Here is a 20,587-nt window from a genome sequence, read left to right as displayed (position 1 = left end):
TCCCATCACAGGGATTTGAACCGCCAACCTTCTGATCAGCAAGCCCTAGGCTCTGTGGTTTAACCAACAACAACACCCGCATCCCTTAAAGAAACTTACATAGGAGTTAACCCCAATGAACACACTGCATAAACATAGGGTCGTGCTGTTATTCTTATAGGAAATATTTCTCTGAAATTTCTGGGATAAGGGAGGTTAGGGATCCACATATACACAGAAGAAGACAACATCACACTGGAGACAAGGAAGTTTTCGGTCGGTGGGTGAATGTCTCAAGCAAGGAATTTTCAATGTGCCCACACACTGCTCTTAGAAGCACAAACCTCCTTCTTTTAATTATTTCTAAGACTGGAAACAAATAAAAATAAAATACAAGGATTAAAAAAACCCAGATACAAATATTATGCATACATTGATATTGTCAGGCACACCTGATTAAGTATGGTTTTAACTCAAAGGTTCATAAAGTTTAGTCAATTTATGCCTGTCACTTGGACTTATTTATAATTGTAGCTCAGGATCATGATACCTCAAGGAGCATCTCCTTCCATATGAATCTACCCAGACTTGGATGCATCTTCTGAGGCCTTCCTCATCTGTGAGGAGGTCCAGAGGGTGGCAACACAAGAACGGGCCTCCTCTGCAGTGGCTCCCCGTCTGTGGAATGCTCTCCCCAGGGAAGTTTGCCTGGTGCCTTCATTATACACCTTTAAGCGCCAGGCAAAAACATTCCTCTTTAACCAGGCCTTGGGTTGAATGACATTCAATATCCTTTTAAAATGTGTTGGGGAGGTGGGGCTTATTGGATTGTTCTTGTTTTTTGTGTTGTTTTTTTATTATGTATTCTGTGTTTTTATATTGTGATTTTATCCTATGAACCACCTTGAGACCTGTAGTTTTAGGGTGGTATACAAATTTTAATAATAATAATAATAATAATAATAATAATAATAATAATAATATCATCATCATCATCATACCCGACAGCAGGGGGAAATGGGGACAATCTATTGCTGTATCTAAGGGCTCACCCACACTTCTCTTGTCCTGCACCCAGAAAGCATGAGTCTGAGAGGTTTTCCGCTTCTCCTGTGTTTTCTATGCCAAGATCCAACTGGATTTATGTTTGCCCTGCTACTTTCCCTGGGAAAACCCACTCTCTACCACTGAATCGGAACAAAGTCCATCCGTAGACAATCAAATGTTTGCTCCAATTCAGCAGCAAAGAGTGGGTTTTCCAGGGGCAGCGGAAGAGGCAGGACAAGCGAAACTGTGAATGAGCCCTCACTGGTATAAGATCCTGCATTGAGGTCCATGGTGTCCAGTTCTGCCCAATTAATTTCAGTAGGCCAAATGCTGATGAACTAGTCAATTTGAATATCTTATCTTGTCTTGCTAACAATGCGAAGTCGTATAGAAAAACAGTGGCGATGATGTCACGGTCTGAGCTAGAAGCAAGCCATGTTACATCAGCTGAGATTGGCTTATAGAGTCACCTATGAATCTGATCCAGAAATGTTGGTTTTTGTTGTTGACCACAAGGGAAACCAAAATGGACTATAGAAGCAACAGTATGAGGAAATATAACAGCAGGAGATTTTTAACAGCAAATTCAAATAGTGAGGTAAAAAAATAACTCAAGGAACAACTGCTAGAGGAAGTTAAACAGTGGGATATTTTTTCATAAGAGAAATCACAAATAGCAGAGAGACAAAAATTAGCCAGAAAAGCAACAGCCGGGGGAAACCGAGCAGCAGGAGACTTAGCAGCAAAATAGAAATAAAACAAACATAGGCTAAGAAAACCAGAGCTGGGCAAACCTAAAACAGTGAAGAGAGATCAGAAGATGCAAATCTGAGCTCAGCCTAGTGGACCATTTAAATAAACCCCAATGGCATGGTAAAGATAGCAGGATCATGGAACAAATCACAGTAGACTTTTCAAGAATTTAACTTGGGATTAAGATACAACTTCTCTTCAAGGATAAAGCTGGGGCTAAAGTACAAGGTCTAAACCTGCTTAGAAGCCATGCTGGTCAGGAAGCTGGACTAAATCTACAATTTTCTTGAATTCCCAAAATTATAGTATTTTTTTCAGTGACAGAAAATGGTATATACAATTTTATAAATTATCCATACTTTTCCCCCCAGTCTCTTCTTTATGACCTTCATTTGGAGCCTGCAAAACATTTGTAGCACCCATAACCCCAGTTATTTGACAAATTATTTTGGAGTTCCTCACTGTCTGCTTAGGATGCTGCTGTTTGAGATAATTTGGTCTTATTTGCAAAACTGCTTAGTAGTCATTGTTTTGTGTAATCCTTAGACTACTGTTGAATGTACCTACAAAATAGTCAGCCCCTGACATACGTAATGTGCCATTAGTGAAAAATCATTTGGTTTTGTCTGCGTTATTATGTCACTCCTTTTCCTTTGAATAAGGCTGGAAGCAGTATTAATATATTATATTGTGTTACCTGATACTCCAGTAATAACAAAGGTAGCCTCATTTTCATCTCTAAAGGGCTAAAAAAGCAAAATAGTTACAAACCAGGCCTACCTATTCCAGCTACTGTTTGTAAGTGTAACTCAAGGCACCTGAGAGTTATATAAATGCTGCAAATAAATAATTGGTTCAATTCTGATCTATCAGTAGTGTAAAGAAATAAAATACATGTAACTTTCTGGTGCTTCTTGTAGTGTTTTGAGCTAGTTACACAAGGAATATCAGGCAGAGATTTGGGCTGTGTGCCACCAGTTTGGGCAAAGGAAGAAACTGCATAAAGATCAGCTAAGGTTGAGTCAGACAGTTGTCCTTTTGGTTCACTTGTCTCCATACTAACAATCAGTGGTTCTTTAGTGTTTCAGTCAGGAGTCCATCCCAGCTATACCTGGAAAGCACTTTACCACTGATCTGGGAAAGTGCAAATTTCGCCATTAAACTGAATTGAATTTCTCCCCATTCCCAAAGCCCTGAATCTCAGGACTTCTTGTCTTGAGTCTGCCTATTGGTTTAATCCAAGCTGAGATGTAGACATGTTTCTTAATAACTTTCTATATGAGTAACCAAATGTTAAGCTACTTTCATAAGGTTTTCTGGGGTGTTTGTTTGCGTGTGTGTAAGCAATTGCATCCAGAAACATGGAGAACATGTTACTATCTTGTGCTATTTAGCATGCGAAAGGAAGCAACTGAGATAAGAAAATTTAAAAAGCAAAGCATACCTAATAGGAGGAGTGTCAACACTGTATCTTACTCCATATTTCCATATTACTAGCAAGTCCCAAAATCTGAAATATGCAAGAGATAGCATCTGATGCATGGCATTCTCCTGGCTAGAGCTAGGCTAATAATGTGAAAGAAACTCACCAAAGCAAATGAGAGAATGCCAGTAAACTAGCAGAAGGAGATACCACCTGGGAAATGTTTCATGACTTCTAAGGTTTTCAGTCATGTCATTGAAACTGTCAAAGGTAAGCAGATATATCAGACTGAGCTCCTGAGCAGTTATGCGCAGGGTAAGTTAGAAGCAGGAGAAAGTTTAAGGTTATATGTTGCTAATTAAATCTCCCAGTTGCTCCTACCAAGCCTAATCTGGAAACTTTTATAAGGAACAAAGAGAATCACCTGACCTGATTTCACCTACTGAGTGAGTGTTTGAACTAACTGGTATTATAGTGTGTTAAACGTATGGTGTAAATGTGGCCGTTATTTATTTTGCCCATCAGATGGGAACCGGTTTGGGGCAGTAGCAGGGATGGTGGAAACAGCCCATGGATGAGATGTGGCAGAGGTGCCACCACACTATTGTCATTTCCTCAGTATGCCTCTGTGCCCAACTATAGCACACCAAGAGCCCAGAAACATTAGGTATAATAAAGATGGTGTGGGTTGTGCATGCAGCCAACTGGCCTGCACTTTTCTTCACATAGCCGGCCCCTTAAAATGTTTCTCCATGGGTGTTTGTAAAGTGTGGGCCCCAGTATCTCCACTTCTGTGCTGGTAGAACTATGCAGAATGCCAACCAGTATGGCAGAGAACTCACTCAGAAGCATTCAGTGTGTGTGTGTGCGTGTGTGTGTGTGTGTGTGTGTGTGTGTAGTAGCAGTAGCAGCAGTTTTTCAAAATCATGTCTAATGGTTGCTTTTGAGGACCTTCTCCCATTCTTTGCGCTGTGATGTCCGAACTGAATAGTCACTAAGGGTTAAGCTCTAATGCGAGGGGGATGTATAGATTCTGCCAGCACTGAAATAAGCCTGTCCAGCTGGCTTCTGTTGCTGAATTGTGGCCTCTTTGGAGACAAATATTACTTATGTCATGTAGGGTAAAAAGATGAGTAACTTATGTGCTTGGTCTCACACAGCTTAAAAGTAATTTATGACTGGCAAAGCTTTAAGAAATGAATATCCCAGCACAAAAGATCTTATTACTTTTGGCACCATAATACATTAGCACTGCCCTTTTGCAGCAAAAGAAAACATTAATGAAAGCCTCTGATACATGCTCCAGATCTGAAGTACCAGGGAATAAAAGCCTCTGTATGCCTTAGCCATCAGGATTTCAGTGCTATTTAAGGATTTGAATAATACCTCATTCAGCACCTAAACCATAGGAAATCAAAGCAAAACAGGTTTCTTGGCAATTTCATTTATGATCAGAATGTACTAAATATTTCATTTTTGTTAAGGTTTCTTTCTCTCTATTTTTTAAAAAAAGTTTTCATGGAAACAGAACAAAAATAAAAATATAACGTCCTTGGTTTAAAGATCCCTTTTGCAGATTCCATAGGAAATCTGCATTAACCGATTTCAAGCATGTTGGTCATTGGGGTACTAATTAGGGCATGTTTTAAACCACTGCAGATATTTATTTATTTTCCTGGTCTGCACTACAGACAGATTATGCCTCTGGCTACTCATAATTTCCCCTCTTTTAATAATAATGAAGCTTGGAGTCACATAGTTTATAGCATTCAACACAGAAAAGATTTGGCAGTGCTGATCGAGTAGAGGCATGTCAGATTACAATTTTTACCCTTGAGTTACTAATTGGCCAGCGCTATGTTCGTTTCTGTTATTGTGCTTTGCCTTTGTCTTAGTAATACGTGTTGACAGGAAAGAAGTCTGATTTCCCCCATGGCTTGTAAGGGCAGTGTTAAAGCGAAGATCAAGACTGCTGGCTGACATTAGTGAGCTATCTTTGAAGTGCTTGCTTCTGCACCTTGCATCTGCCCTGAAGAACTGGGGCAAATTTCGCCAAAAAAAAAGCTTCATTCACCTACAATTCCTGATCCTGTTTCACAATGCAGATATTATCCACACGGTGTGCTTATGTACAAGCATCCAACTACCTCAACCACCTGAAGTCTTAGGTGTGAGGCAGAGCAGCAAAAAATAATAAATACTCTACACAAAATATATTTTGCGATTAATTAAAGCAGATCGACAATCTGTTATTCATATTGCTCCTAAAGAGGCACCTAAACATAGTCAATGAATTACAGGTTAGGGATAGGGGAGAATCATATAATTGTAGAGGTGGAAGGAACCCTCGGGGGTCATCTAGTCCAACCCCATGCAATGCACAAAATGGATTCAATTCACATTTAAAGGTGATTCTATCAATTTTGCACTTTCAAACCAACATGACAAACCACGAACCAAACCACAGGGACTTAAAAATATCGAGAAAAGTCAGCAGGCAGTCTAGCAGATTTATGCACTTAACTGGTTATTGCAAGTAGTCTTCTTCAATCATTAAAGAAAACAAGAAGGGGGCAGGAGGCAAGTGTGCTAGCTTCACCTCAAAGTGATACTATTGGAATATAAAGCCCTTAACAGCTTGGGGCCAGTGCTTGTGGGATCACCTTATCCCATATGTGCCCACTGGACTGCTTCAATAATCCTTCCTCACATGTTAGAAATTAGAAATTAAACTATTCGCGTTACAGCATTTATACTCCCCACCAATTGAATTCAGACAGGCGCTTTCACTCATGATAGAGTTGGCTCCGATTTCACTCCCTATCTCTGGCCCATCCCTCATATCACTTGGGGGGTAAAGACTGCATACAGGGTATGTACCATACTCAAAGTGTTGGCCAACGGCCATTGGAAGAAGCTCCATGGCTCTCAGGGAGTCCATGAAGTCCCATCCTGGCCCAACAGCAGCCCCGGCATGGATCTTGAAGTCACTCAGAACTATGGTCCTGGGGTTCTTCAACATCACACCAGAGACCAGTTTGGTCAGGGATGTCACTGGCTAACAGGGTAGTTGATAGACCAGAAGCATCTCCAATCTGTCTCACTAGCCCAACACCAGATACAGACTCTCTAAGCCGGTCCCAAGATCAAGATATTTTCTGGTAAAGGAGCTGGTGCTTCCATGCATAATAGGACACCCACCCCTTTGACCTCTTAGTCTAGCCCATGGGTAGGCAAACTAAGGCCCGGGGGCTGGATCCAGCCTAATCACCTTCTAAATCCGGCCTACAGACAGTCCGGGAATCAGCATGTTTTTACATGAGTAGAATGTGTCCTTTTATTTAAAATGCATCTCTGGGTTATTTGTGGGGCATCGGAATTTGTTCATGTTTTTTCAAAATATTGTCCACACACACACACCTGGTCTGAGGGACATTGGACGGGCCCCCTGCTGAAAAAGTTTGCTGACCCCTAGTCTAGCCTGGTGCTGTACCAAGTGCTCAGATGGGCACAGCAGAGTAAGGTCAGACCCACATAGCTCACCCATCCAAGTCTCAGTGGATGATTGTTTTAATTTCTCTGCTCTGCATGATACTTTACTCTGCTGGTTTCTGCATTTGGCTTTTCTGCTGGTTTTGTATTTTTTATGGTTATTGTGGGTTTTTATTGCAGCCTGTTTTGATTGTTATGTTTTTATTTTATGTTTCTTGTGTGAACCCTAGATAATTAATTTTATGAGGCGTCTCATAAATACACATAAATAAAAATTGAATTTGCTATCTTAAGGATCCCAAGATCTGACATCAGGGCATCCCTGCTTCCTACTCAGCAACCAAGAATATAATTCTACAGGACTGTGATACACTGCAGCAAACCACATGCACCCAAAGAGATTCTCATCTGCTTGCTTTTTATTGCCACTTGAAGAACGTTTGGCAGAGTTTTTGACAGACTAGTTTGATATGGCATCTCTCCACTTTGCAACCGGAATGATTCACTTCCCCTAAGCTTGCTTGGAACCATTTCTGGACTGACACAGAGGAAATGCAGATGCTGAAGAGCTGGCTCAGGCCAAGACTTATCCAGTACATTCTGATGTTTTCCCCAATGCTCTGAACTGGATTATTCTTTAAGTCTGCAGAAGGGAACTTCAATGCCATCCAGGTGTTTCTGAACTACCATTACCATCAGTCCTAGCAGGCACAGCCTACGGTCAGGATGATGGGGGTTGTAGTTCAGCAATGGCTAGAGGGCCAAAGTTTCCCCACATATGCTTTAAGTTTAAGTGTTGTGCCAAAGGTGAATACAGTGGAGGAATGCAAGTGAAAGACAATATGCCCAAACAATAACCATTTTCAAGGTGAGGTCCACAGTTCAGTGGCAGGGGACATACTCTGTTGAAGGTTCTGGGTTCTGCCCCAGCATTTCCGTTTGAAAGAATCAGCTTACAGTTTCTGAAAAGAACCTGTACTTAAGACCTTGGAGAGCTGTTGACCTTGCTGGGCCAACAGTTTGACTTGGTTTAGGCTAAGGCAACCTGTTGTGTAATGCATGTGGGTGTGTTGTTGTTTTTAAGAGAAGCCCAGAATAGCATTCTAATATATCTGATTATTTCCCCATTCATTTGGAAACTGCCCCACATCTTTTGATATATGTTTATTGACTGAGCTAAGAGATCTTTAGCCTTAACACTCATTTTTTAAACCCATTGGCCTTGCATCCATCTATACATTTACTTACTACTTACTTACTTACTTATTGCATTTCTATGTCATCCCTATTCTCCAAGGAGCTCAAAGTGGCATACATGGCTTCCACTCCCTTTTTCATTTAGTCCCCACAGCAAATCTGTGAGGTAGGTTAGTTTGAAAGGCAGTGACTAACCCAAGGTCACCCAATGAATGTCATGGCTAAGTAGGGATTCGAACCCTAGTCTACAAGGTCCTAGTCCAACACTCTAACCACTCACTTCAATTTTGTCATGAGCATTGTTACTCTGGAATATTAATATATGTTTCTTTTCAGTTAAAAAAACCCTTTCTCCCTAATCATCAGAGTTGAATCCTCTGCTGATTATACAGTCTCAACGAAGAGCAAAAACCACACAAATCCTGGATGAGTGCAAGTATTGCATCCAAATTCAGTTTTAGAACATTGAAATGGATTTTAATACCCCATTAGTTTGCCGAAAGGACTCTTGTCCAATTTGCATTCGCTCGACTTTGTCATAAGGTATCAAGAATCTGCATTCCTTTTCCCCCTTACCAGCAAACATTTGTCAGGACATAAATAAACCCAGAACCCAAGCTGTAACCATATGTGTGAGAACTACTAGTCATGTGTTTCCTGTGAAGTACCTGCCACTTCTTCCGGCTTATGCGACAGACAGACCCAGAAAGTGCTTTGGATTTTATTCTTAAATAAAGTGAAAGTTGGGTTCCAAATCAATCCAGCAATCTTACAGCACAGGCTACTACAATGTTCTGCACATTTTAGGAGGTTTCTGCTCATTAATTTACTCTGACTGAACTATAGAGGACACTGTTTTTGAATAAAACATATGATCTAGTGATTAATCAAATTCCTTTTCTGATGTGAGCGATAATCTGGCACCTGAAGGGTATGGAAGGACAGAACTAGAGCATCCGACGAAGAAAGTGAAATTCCCAGTTTGATAGTACCAAAAAAGCACTTATTCAGCGAAAGAGAATATCCAAGGGTTCTCCCCTCCCCATTTCTTTCTTATGAATGTCTAAATTAAGGTTACCTTGAGAGTGATGACATTAGTTAATACGTGACTACTATATTAATTTTCGACAATGCACTTAATTTGTCATTTCGTTGATTGAAATAAAATAGTACAAAAGCTTCAGCCTAATAAAACTGCAAGGGATTTTTTTTCCTCCTCAGGTAATGCAGTGCAGATGCCATTGTAGAACAGCGGCACACTTTGTTCACTATTATTAGTTTGCTAAATGTGTACCCAACTTTCCACCCAAAGGTGATTAAGAGCAGTAATACAAATGCAGTCGAATATAATACAGCAATAAAAATAAAACACAAAGTTAAGAATGTAAAACCTGGTAGGTAAAACATCAAGGTACCGTAATAAACAACAGAAACCAATTACAGCATATTTACACATTAGCTTATGGACTAGAGGCCTGTCAAAATAAAAATGTCTTATGCTGCCCACAGAAGGTCATTGGTTCTTTTGTTGTGTTCTTGAAAGGATCACAATGTACAGATCTTTCAAAAACAGCATAAAACCCCAAAAGAGAATGCACCCATTCACTCACCTCCAAGGTCTCCTTCAAGAGGACACATGTTCACAGATACATAGTAGGTATTTCCTCATTTTATTTTTTTTGCATATGTGTGAATGCAACAACCATGTGCTGTGGGACCATTGTGTTGGTCTTTCCTACTGCATGGAGTGAATGCAACAATCAGAAAAGGTGGATTCTGACTGCTCCTGCCCATGCAGTGCTGCCATCTCTTAATGTGTTCTGCATCTATCCATGTGGGATATAGCCCCATAAGGAAGCCTGGGCATGTTTCAGGGAATCTGTAGATACCCCACCTCTTGAACAGTTTGAGCTTCATAAGAAATACATGTGCAGACACAGGCAGGTTAGTACAAATTTATAAGGGCTAGTTACAGGTAGGTAGCCGTGTTGGTCTGCCATAGTCAAAACAACATAAAATAAAAAAATCCTTCCAGTAGGACCTTGGAGACCAACTAAGTTTGTTCTTGGTATGAGCTTTTGTGTGCATGCACACTTCTTCGGAAGTGTGCATGCACACGAAAGCTCATACCAAGAACAAACTTAGTTGGTCTCTAAGGTGCTACTGGAAGAAATTTTTTATTTTATATGGGCTAGTAACGTTTATATACTCATTTTCAAGGCTGTAGTAAGTTGATAACACTGCACAATTTGAGAACAGTCTCAAATGTACATGGGCTCCGCAGAGACTTAACTTGTATGTATACTAAAAGTTATCTTTGAGAGCCAAATGAATTTGAAATTGGCACAATGATGATTCATGTTTGGTCTGAAGAGACTTGGTTTTAGTTTGAGGGTCCTCAAAGATGCCTGATACTATTTTAGTCCAATAACTCAATTGCCTTAATCCAGTTTTAAGGTCACCAAGCATAACAATGGCCTCTGGTTACCACATCCCAGAGTAAACACCCCTACTTAGTTCCATTAATTTAATTGGGTTCTCTGAGTAGGACAACCCAGTAGGTTTTAGTATTGTCCAATTACAAATATAGTGCAGAGAAACTGGGATTCCCTCACCCTGTTACCTCAAAATTAAATGGAGGTTTATTTGCTGGAAATGTGCAGAGACTAATTAGCATGTATAATTACCTATGGGGCACTGCAGATTTCGCTGCTATTACTATTGCAATGCTGTCAGTGAGTGACAGATCTGTAATGTATTAGCTAATGATGATACAATGAAAGGTGTCTTCCAGGAAAGGTAATGAAGACATCAATTCAGTATAAACTTTACAATAGGCACGTCTGAAAAAGGGTACATTAAATGCCCTTGCATTGCAGTCTATTATCAACTTCCCAGGCAAATGATTATGCTCGCTGTCTTAAATCTTTAAGAGGAAATATATTTTCTGTCTTTTAACAGCAGTCGCCTTCCACCTCCCCATGGACCATCATAGTGTTAGTGATATTATAACACCATATCAGGTCTTAAACATGCAATTTAAGTCAGAGATAATTTAAATCTAATTACAGGAATTCCAGAGTGGAAGACAATGTGGGTTGTTCATATTTTAGATGAAATTATTGTCGGTAAAGTAAGTTGAATAACATCATAGGAGGCAACTGTGTTCAAAAGTACTTGTCAGTTGGAGGGGAAAACCCCATTTTATATTAAACTCTCTTGCTCCCTGTGCAAATAAGGAACTATTTGTTATTGGATTTTGGGACAGAGGCAGGATATCATCAGTGGGTCCATCCAAGCCTGAAGTTTTATATCTGTATGATGGAGAACTGCTGAAGTGGTCAAACCAGCCTCTCTGCCATATGCTGACAGCTTCAAGGAGCCACTGGTGAGAGCTGAGTGCAGGTTGGGGATCAAAGGTGGACAAATTACCCCAGAAGGAGCATGACATGTCCCCACCAGAGGCAATCTCCCTCCCCAAACACCCCATACACTACAGTCTCTGGTGACCTTCTTTGCTTGTAACCAAACCCACGGCAAGTCTCTCACCACGTAGAGATTAGGGCACATGTAACAATATTACTTGGACACACTTTAAACAAACCCTAATAGGGATGCATAATTGTGCCTCAAATTTTCCCCAGTATATTTGTGTTCCACTGAAATCGGTTTATATCCCGCCAGTCTTTCCTTCTCTGCTGATGAGGAAAGATACAATACTTATCATAGTGCATGACTGACACACAGATGTCAGCTATCAACTTATATGTACAAACGCATCTGTAACAACAATATGTGTCATATCAAGTCACACAAGTGGGTGGAAGTAAATCCATTATCTATGGATTCCTCTGACATCCCTACATGATAGAATACACACACACGGTTCTCGAACATCTTAGTTGATGAACAAATTGGCTCCCGAACGTCGAAAACCTGGAAGTAAGTGTTCTGTTTTTTTAATGTTTTTTTTGGAAGCCAAATGTCTGACATGGCTTCCTCTTGAGTGCAGCCAATCAGAAGCTGTGCCTTGGTTTTCGAAAGCTTCGGAAGTCGAATGGACTTTGGAACGGATTACGTTCAAGAACCAAGGTACCACTGTATATGAATTCGGAAATTGGAAAGGAAATTAAAAGGAGAAGCAGAAGAGAAGCAGGCACTCCATACACCGTATCTCTGCTTCGAATCACCCGGTGGCTTTCCTTTCCTGAATTGCAGAATGTGATTTGATGGTGCAAAGTGAAATAAGGAGCTTATGAGACAGAACTCTTCTGAGCACAGCCAATACATAATACATTTCAAGGAGGTTAAGGCATGGGTGGCCCTCCAGATGTTGCTGGACTCCAAATTCCATCAGTCCTAGCATGCATCACCAATTGCCATGGAATTTGGGTGCTGTGGTCCAGCCACTTTTGGAAGACCATGGGTCTCCCAACCCTTGGTTAATTTTTTTTAGATAAATCATACTCAACAATCTGAGGAATATTGTACAAGTATCCAATTCTAGGAGTTGTATAGGTGGCGGCTAGCACATCTGTCATTTCAGGGGTGCTTTGTTTTTCTTCTCTAAACCCAGAAGTAGAATAAGCCACATGCAAAGGAAGGATTTTCTACTTCACTTCCTACCCAATAATTGTATTTCATTGGAAGCCCTCACAGGGTGGTTGTGGGGAAAACCAGGAGTTTTATGGTGGCACACGTTTGTTTTTTCTTCTTTGTGATTGTGCACACTAGCTTATTTAGCTACCTGACATTTATTACAAAGCATATATATTTTACATCTCGTTATAAAGGTCCACCACGTACTTGATGAGATGATGACTAGCTTCTACTAACATACACTTTTGAAGGTTTGCTCCCACACCTTTCCAAAACATAAAGGCACCAGCCATAATTCATAGTTTAGACAGAGTACATTACCTGGTTGATGTTGGATTGGGCCCAACATTTCTTAACTTTGTCACGTTGATTTATTTCTAAACACCTGCACAGTTGTTTCCAGTCTTTCAATGACTGCTTTACTTTTCCAGAGATGCGGCTGGAGGCTAAAATGTTACAGTTGCTCTTTCTCGAAATGTATGTTTTCCCCCGGGGATTACAAAAGGTATAATTTCATCATTTCATCTCATGATTCTTAGTATGAAACGGCTTGAGTTTATGCCTACAATTTATGGCATTGCCTGAACCCCGGAAGGAATTACAGCTTTATAATCCCTATTTGAGACGCATTATTATTCTTCCCATTATCCATGTTTATGTCTACAAAACGTTCTGTGAATGGCATTTGATGGAAAAGCAGGTTGAGCTGTTGCCTCTTGAATGATTTTCAGCAATTTAAGAGACAACTGCATCTTGACAAACATCTTTTTATGCAGCAGATTAGGGAAGGAACGCATTTGTACGCCTTCCAGATCTAAGATATACTTAGACCTAGGATCTCTCAGAGGCTGCACTAGAATTTTGCAAGTGATATCACCTAACACAAGTAGCAATAATTTTCTGAAGAATAAGTTAGCTCTGAATGTTTTTTTCCCCAATCAATTTTTTCCAAAATAGCATGTATTAATAGTCAGTTTCAAAAGTGTTGTGACAGTTCACGCTGTCAGTCCTCTTACAGCAAAGCTTTGTTCTCTACAAGGGGAAAAATGGATGACTTCAGTGCCAAAAAACTGAATGTTTTAAATAGAAAATGGTGGAACTTTCTCCACATTTCCTCTTCCTCATGAAGACAAGTTGCTCAAAATATTTTGATTTGTTTTCAGATTAACCCAGCAATTGTAATATTCTTGTGATTTCATTTAGGGAGTGATTCCACAACCTTCTCTTATATTCAATTTTTGCTCACTTTTTTTTAAAAAAAGAATTTCCCTTCATAACTGAAAATAATTGTACTTGGCATAGTACAAACATAGGACAAACACCGTATTATGAGACCCAGAGGTCTTGGAATTTGATTTCTGAGTGCAACATTGGAGCAATAGGTATGCAGAGGCAGAATAACATCACTACTTGTGATTAAGGCTGTTGTTAACTGGAGTTAGGTATCTGGCATTTTCACATTGGGTGAATCCAAAGTTGTATTTTCTGTTGCCAAGCAACTATCCTTTATTTCCCTCATAAGTTTTCCCTTGACTATCTTAAATTTAGACAGACAGACAGACAGAGTGGTTACAATGAAAATGAAATGAGTCTGTTTTCAAGTTGGCAGTTGCAGAGCTTCAAGGATGGAATGTTCAGAACACATTCATTCACTAAAGCTAAGCAAGGCTGGTTGAGACAATGTGCACAGTATATACAACCTGAAATTCTCCCTCTTTTCCAACATTGTTGGATCTGTTGGCATCTCTATGGCAATGATTGGCAAGTCTGACATGCTGTGGTTTTGAGAATTAAAGATGCTCCTCCTTTTTTTGGTCAGCATTTCCAGTTGTGGTTTCTAAAATATGTATGGAGGTTTGGTGTAGTTTTACCTACATACGGGATATGATATCCTGGTTGGCTTGTTAAGGCATTGGGTGGAATCCTAGTCTTCAAGCATGGGGTGAAGTGGTGCATCACTCAATTTGATTCAGCGGCATTTTCAGGGTACCGAGTTAAAGGGGTCTCAGTTGATGTCCCTGTCCTGAAGCCAAGCATGTGGCAAATGAGCCAAAGGGCTTCCAGCGGTGGCCTTGTAATGGCCAACTCAGTAGACCGATGTCTTGGGGAGGCCACAATCCTGACCTGACCCTGTAGTGGTTCCAGTCCTCCAGCAGGAGGCTGCAGGAGCGTCGCAGGGGAGGGGCGGTGGGGGCGGGGGACCCCGGGCAGCGTCCCTGCTGGGGGTGACACACCGGTTGGCGGCCCCGTCCACTGGGCTTTTTTTTTTTTAAAAAAAGTACTTTTTAATAAAAAAATAGGCTATTTTCGGCTTGCGGAGCCGGGGCATGGAGAGGGGCCGTCCCTCTCCCTGCCCCGACTTGCGCTCCGCCAAGGGAGCCTGGGCGGCGGATTTGGGAGTCTTTGCAGCCCGCAAAGACTCCCAAATCCGCCTCCCAGCACCCCTTCGTGCAGCGGCTGTTCATGCAGGCACGAGCAGCCGCAGCACGAAGGGGTGCCGCCACCGGGCGGAGGCTTCGGGAGTCTCCCGAATCTGCCGCCTGGCACACCCGGGGGCGGGACGTCATGACGCACGTACACACCGCAATGCCCCACCCCCATATATTTGTGTGTGTGTATCTAGTGCAATATTCCTAGAAAAAGAGGTGCCAGAACTCACCATGAAAATCTCCTTTGTTTTTTATGATGACAATGGTACCCACCTGAGAGTATATACCACAGTCACATTTTAGTTATGTTTTCAATTTATTGATTTCTAAGGAGTAGATGACATTACACTACAATGTTTAGCCTGCATATTTTTTTCAGTGTTGATACTTGCAGTGGGAGTAAGGACAAGAAGGACTGGGACCACCATGGTAGAGAGGGGGCAGTCAACCCTTTCCCCCTTACCAATGTATCCTTCCTTGAGGATGATTATTTCAGCGCTTTCAATGGGAACATTCTTCTTAATGCTAATGGCAATATTTTGTCAGAATCCCAACAGCAGCAAACACATACAGAAAGGCAGAGAAACCTGCACATCTGAAAGCCCTACTGGGCTTGTGCTGGCAGGGCAGAAGATTATTAATTTTTTGCTACAATTCTCATCATGTCAGACCATTGACTATTGGGGTTGATGGGAGTTGTTGTCCAAACATTTAGAAGGTCCAGTTGAAGAAGGCTGAAAGTATTGCTTAGATCAGGGATGAAGAACCAGGGATGAAGAACTGCAAATCTCATTGCCCTTGACCATTAGCCACAATGGTTGGAAGTGATGGCAGTTGAAGCCCAAGAACATCTGGAGGGCCACGGGTTCCCCAACAGTGTTTTAGATGCACAAAAGGTTTTACCATTTCATATTTTTCTTAATGTGATTATTTTGGGCATGGGAATGATATCCTAACAAGTCCACTCTTACTGCTTTTTGCAAATGAAAAATACTTCAGAAGATCCAATTATGGATCACTGAATCACATTTAGTTTGGTCCTGAGATCAGACACTGTGGGCAATAGGCTCAAATTACATGTCACTGCAGTAGCATTTGCAAGAAGGAACCACGTGTGTCTGCTGAGTGTGTCTTCTCAATGTTATAATCTTCTGGCTGATAAGAATATGTGTAGGAAGGGACAATGTCACCTAGTTGATTTGCATGGTTCTTTCTTATAGATGTTACCAAAGTGGTGCAGGACCAGACTTTGGTAGTACCTCTCATTCTTCACTAGTAATGCATTACTTGGATAAGAATCTCAAACATCCATGCTTTGATATTTCACCTACAATGTTTTATTAGCCAATATTTCATTGGGTTTTTTTTGGGGGGGGGATTGAGAGGGGGTGGCTAGTTCCTTTACTTTACAAATACTTATTTTGCTGTTGACATTGTGAGTGGGGAACCTGAAGGAGGCATTGACTGCAGATTGTAGACAAGCCCACTTTGTTCAAACACGCAGGCAGTAATTCACTCTGTGTGCCATTGCTTCTTCTGTTCATAAACTAACTGGCTCTTGTGGTTTATGTCATCAGCTGAAAACCAAAAACTGAATTACAACCTTGCATTCAATCTCTCAGTTCTGTGTAGAAATTGCCAGGGTTTCTTCCTCCCAGAAAGCACAATTTAGAGGCATGGGATCTGGAGACCTATAAAATGTATTTCTTCCCGTCAGTACCAAAGTCAAAGGTAGGAGTGTTCAAAAAAGTGAAGTGTGATATGCAAGCAGGCTAAAACCTACCCATATTGTCATAGACTGCTCAGTGTTTTTGTAACAGATTCCCAGGAACCAACAAAATATGCCAGAATTGTTAGCAAAGACAAACAGGCACTAGGTTGCACCCAGGTGAACTGAAGAAGAAGTGTGCATGCACACGAAAGCTCATACCAAGAACAAACTTAGTTGTTCTCTAAGGTGCTACTGGACGGATTTATTTTATTTTATTTTGTTTTGAAGATATGAAGAAACCTTAAAGATACGCGTTTGCCCTACAAATGTCCTGTGAAGAACTAGAAGCAAAAGTTCTGGGAAACATGGTCACACCTGCAGAAAGAAACACAAGCACCAAGTCACCACAAATCTGAAAATGAGGGAGGGATGCACCTGTAACATGGATCCAAAAGATGGATGATTTTGACCCCAATAATAATATGTTGCAGTGCCAACAGGCAGCCCTTGTGGAAATGTAAGAAGCTTCCTTATATTGAATGAGACCATTGGTTCATCTACCTCAATATTATATGCATGGACTTGCAGTTGAAAGAAAGATTTGGACATCAAATGTTGGATTTAAATTTGATGTTGCCAGTCAATTGCATTCATTAAACTGGGGTCAGTGCATATGTGACAGGGTGAGAGAACATCTTTCATCTCATCAGTGTTGCCCAACTGGTCCAGTTATCCAGCCACAATTGCTTCTTGGTCACCATGGCTCAGGGCTCAACCATCTCATGATGGTGATGTTTTATGTCTGGCCCTCAGGGTGGTCCCCACCCCTGCCTTCCTATACAGATGCTGATTACAGGAGCTTCCTAAACTCTGGGGAGCTTCTACTGTCCCTGCACTAAGTACATGTTATGAAACTCAGGCAACCTATGTTGTTTACTTCCTCACTTACTGCCTTGCCTCCCAAATTGTGATGGCTAATATTATATCATCTTATCCACTCTTGCTCACTCCTGGCAGCTACACAAAGGAACACAGCCCATGTTGTCATTCCATAGCCCTTGCAACAAAAGTAGGATGTTTCAGAGGAGATTTTACCAACCCTACCACAACCTCACTATTAAAACTAGTCAAGTGGCTTGATTACCTACAGCTGGTATGGGGAACCTTTGGCCCTCTGGATGTTTTTGGACTCAAATTCCCTTCAGTTCCCAGCCAGCATAGCTAATACTAAGAGATTATGGAAGTTGAAGGTCACAAATTCTTGATGGTCAAGAACTGGTGACCTATAGACTGGGAATGTGTTTCCTGGGTTCATGTTCATTCATGGATCTTGGCAATGTGTGTGACGAAACTGAAAGTAGCAACAAAACTGCATGCACCATACTCAGTGGTGGAGCTTCATGCTCTGGCACCGGGGGAGGAGAGCAGACGGGGGCATGGCTGGTGCACATCCCGGGGTGTGTGGCATGCCACCTGCAGGGGCATGGTGCATGTCCTGGGGGCATGGCATGCCGCCTGCTGGGGCGTGTCACCCAGCGTGGGGGGGGGGCAGCCACGATGGCATCCCACTGGGATCGTGGTGCCTGGGGCAGTGCGCTCCCCCTGCCCCCTCTTCTTCCGCCAGTGACCATACTCTGTGTACATCTCTGATTCTCTCTCTCTCTCTCTCTCTCTCTCTCTCTCTCTCTCTCACACACACACACACACACAGGAACCAGGGACAGTGCATCCATTTGGAACTCTGAAATCTAATGTTAATTTTGGATGAGGGCTATTTCAGAAGTGCCTCTAATGACACCTTTTCTTTAATCTCCTATACAAATGAAGAACAGGTCATAAATAGATGGAGGTAAGCTCAGGAAATAGTCTGATCTGGCCCAGCTGGTAGACGTTGATGCTTATGGGATCAAGGAGGAAGGCCTCATCACCACAAATCTGATAAAGAAAGTTCATGCTACAACAAATTCATTAGCTTTTATGGAATCCAGAACTTTATTTCTGACACGAGACAAACGCATCTAACCTTTTAGAATTCAAATGATCACCATATATGTATGCCTTTTCCAAGTAACTGTAGGCTGGATTCCCCTAGCCAATATGAAGGTCACCCTTGTCTGCTCTTCTTTTGAGAAACTTAAATTTTTCCTGTGGGCCTATTTGTCTTTCAATCTGTTGGGTGTGTGTGTGTGTGTTTATATAGCCAATCAGTGCCAACACCAACTTCTTTTTAATTAAGAGTGAGGGGAAGTTCTGTTTCCCAGCATTTATAGGGGAGAGAAACATTAAAATTGGAACTTCGTGATTTTATGTTTGCATATTTTACTCATCATTTGGCAAATCTACCATCATTAAAACCCACCAAGTAGCTGGATTACCTACAGGCTGGGAATGTGTTTCCTGTGCTCATATGTTCTTCATTTGGTGTAATTGTGGGCCCTTTTCCAAGAGCAAATATCCAAGGACAAGTAGAAGCAGCAGGTGAATAATGCATTTTGCATTAATTCTTGGTGGTGGGATGTTTTGTAACACTAGGGGCTGAAAGGGAAATAATAAAAAGGCAAGGCTCCAACATAAATTCTTACAAGTAGTCACTGTACAAAACTTTGTCTGTTTTGACCTGTTTTCTTTGTGGACCTTTCCTTCCCCCGCCCCAAATGTTCAAATTTACATTGGCAGCGGTTGTAAAAACAAAAAACAAAAAACAACAACCCACTTTACTGGCGTTCCTATGCATGTAAATTGCGCCTTTTCAACATGTGTCAATTTCTGGGTAGAGAAAATGTAGCCCCCAATTGAATTCAATAATGCAATTCATCTAAAGTTTCTTGCTGACAATGCGAGCCCCAAGAGCGCAGTACTTTGCGACAACAGCAGAACGCGGCGATTGTACGACATCTCATGCATTTGGCTGGGGACTGCAGGCTGTTACGGGGATGACAGAGAGAGCAATTTTTTACAATTTAACTTTGATGTGCAGGAGAAGTTTTATCGTGTGTCAAATACCATGTGTGATGCCGGAGAGGAATTTATCATAGGTGACACATAAGGGAAAGAGGTTGCCTTGCCTTGCCTTTTCCAAAGCTGGCAGCTGTGTAAAGTGCAAAAGCTTACAAGGAGCAAACCACAGTGTGCAAAAAAAAATTCCCATAGTATTTGATAACCTGATAGTACTGCTTAGAGCTGGGCTAAGAGCTCCATGTATGAAATATGTAGGAAAGTACATATTTCAGAAAATGTTACAGTCTAGGGTCTTTGTGGGTTGCAGCTCGTTGAAAGGTTTCAGAAAGGGCTGGAATTTGTGGCAGGACCTCAACCTCAACCATATTGGCACCTGGCACCCTTTGGAAGGTACCTAGGTTCAAGCATGCAGGCCAGCAGAATCCACTGAAACTGAAATCTAATCTGCCCTGCCTAACTTCAGATTACAGCCTTCCTGCAACATGCCATTGGCTGCCCTCCTGTTTCTCAAGTAGAAGTGTCTGAGTCTGGAAAGCTGCTTCCCAGAATCCCTTGTGATGTTGCTACCTCAGTCAATCAAGGACATTGTGGTAAATTTTAAAGGCAAGTAGCTTCTCAGAGCTGTGGTCTGTGGTTGGAGAGTGTGTGTGTGCGCGCACGTGAGGGGGAGGGGTCACCAACTTTCACCTGGAACCCAGAAGCTGGAGTTGACTCCAGTTTTGGCCCTCAATAGATCACAAATTAGTCATTTGGTGGTGACCAAGGATAGACAGATGGGTCGTGCTTCTGCAGTGATGCAATGGTAGAGTGTCTTCCCCTGGAGCATAGTAATGAATACAAAAGGAACATGTAGCTGTTTTCTTAGGTTTAGGAAGAAGGTAGATGAGTTTTCATGTTTCTAAACTGTCACTGTTATGTCCCTAGTTCAAAAATTTGAGGTGAATTTGGGGGTTGTGGTCTGGAAAGAGGTTCTGAAATTTCCTCACCTCCACCGTCTGA

This window comes from Lacerta agilis, chromosome 6 (genome assembly GCF_009819535.1).
Source record: "Lacerta agilis isolate rLacAgi1 chromosome 6, rLacAgi1.pri, whole genome shotgun sequence".
Taxonomy (NCBI): domain Eukaryota; kingdom Metazoa; phylum Chordata; class Lepidosauria; order Squamata; family Lacertidae; genus Lacerta; species Lacerta agilis.
This window is presented reverse-complemented; position numbering follows the sequence as displayed.